Source organism: Lepisosteus oculatus, unplaced genomic scaffold (assembly GCF_040954835.1).
Source record: "Lepisosteus oculatus isolate fLepOcu1 unplaced genomic scaffold, fLepOcu1.hap2 HAP2_SCAFFOLD_57, whole genome shotgun sequence".
In the NCBI taxonomy this organism is placed as follows: domain Eukaryota; kingdom Metazoa; phylum Chordata; class Actinopteri; order Semionotiformes; family Lepisosteidae; genus Lepisosteus; species Lepisosteus oculatus.
The window spans coordinates 539,749-541,580 of NW_027168117.1; positions in this window are offsets into that span (position 1 = coordinate 539,749).

Consider the following 1,832-nt stretch of genomic DNA (forward strand, 5'->3'; position numbering starts at 1 on the left):
GAGAGGTGGCCGGAAGGGAAAATAGAGGCGAGGCAGAGCGAGCTTTGCCCCAGAGGACCATGGGCCAACCACCGCTCTAAGGCCGTGCCTCTTCTGACCTGCAGAATGGAGAAGCAAAAAGCCTTCACTCCAAGGAAAGCCCTTCCTATCAGAGGAGACAACCTTGATTATGGTTCTCCAATGGAAGATGGCGGATGCGCAGAATCGCACTTTCCCTCTGCGCTTTCCCATCAGGAGAGACGTCAAGTGAGCCCTTGCAGCCGTGGGCTAGAAGACGTCCCCTGTGGAAGGAGAAAGTATCTCAAGAAAGCAAGGCTCCCTGAAAGCGACGTGTCAGCGGCACAGGCCGCGCAGGGCCACTTCAGAAATAACACCACATGTCTGGATGAACAAACTCTGTCAGTGGAAAACAGATATTTGTCCCCTACAAGTCTGATGTGCCCTACCGCTGAGCAATTTCCATATGAGAATAGCCAGAGTGGAAACCCTCAGCTGGTGCCCTGTGAACTGTGTCACGGGAAGTTTGCTGTAGAGAGGCTGGAGAAACACAGCAAGATCTGCAAGAAGCTTCAGAATTCAAAGAGGAAGGTTTTTGACTCTTTCAAGCACAGGGCCAAGGGAACAGAACTGGAGACATACATCCATAAGAAGAAGGTTAAACCGCCAATCGTGGTAAGGGCTATCCTTAAACTCTTTCCAAGCTTCCCTTGTTTTCTCCTAGAGTCAGACTCAGCTTATAAATCAATGTAGACAATAAATAAGTGTTTTATGAAGTACTCTTCTGAAAAACTGCCGCAAAGGCACATTTGCCAGACAGAATAAATGTGTCTTAGTGACTTCTGAATTCTGTTGTAAAAATCTACATATCAAGCAAATAGCACTCACAGGAAACAAAACCATAACTACGTAAATTGTACTCTCTACCCAATGACCTGAAAGGTGGCCCCAGAAAGCTACGTTATTACTGTATTGATATTTTCTTGCCTTGTGAATGGTTTGCGACCAGACTGTGTACGCAGTGCTAGTCTGGACTTTTTCTGGAAGCTGTTTTATTGGTTTCATTTCCTGTTCCCAGCTGAGAAAGAACAACTGGAGGCAGAAGCACGAGGATTTCATTCGGAGCATCAAACAGGCCAGGGAGGTGCAGCAGGTGATCACGCAAGGAGGGAAAGTTGTGAACCTGCCCCAGCCCCCCGCGAATCCAAACCCCGACTACGTGCCCTGCCCTCACTGCGGCCGGCGCTTTGCCCTCAGGCCGGCACAGAGGCACTTCCCCAAGTGTCAGCACATCAGGAGCCGCCCTCCTCCTCCTCCTCGCAGATGAAAACTGATGTGAAGAAGAGCAAAAGAGTCATGATCTTGGCTCACGACTCACGTCCTGCTTTTTCTTTTTAGAAACACATTTAGCACAGTTCATCCGTATGATGATGAAAAAAAAATGTTACCTTATTTTAATTAAATGATTTTTTTTTGGTGGACTGGTGTTTGCGTAGCTGTGGTTATTTCAGTTTTTCTCTTATCATTCATACACCTTGACCTCCTAAAAATAATTTTTCAACCTGGAACGTACAATTAGCAGGCAATAGAACAGGTCACATTGGTCTTGGAACCATCAAAAAGCAGTATTCACACATTCTCGGCATCAATTTTCCTTAAAAACAACTGAAAAAGCAAGGTAAAGAGTGATTGATTTTTTTAATGAAAGTTATTTGATTTAATTTATTTAATTTTCATAATATTTGAAATATGTTGGGATTAATGTGACTCAATATTATCTGCAGCTCTTACACTCCAGGCACCTGATAAAGTGGAACGCAGTGTCTTTGCCTTAC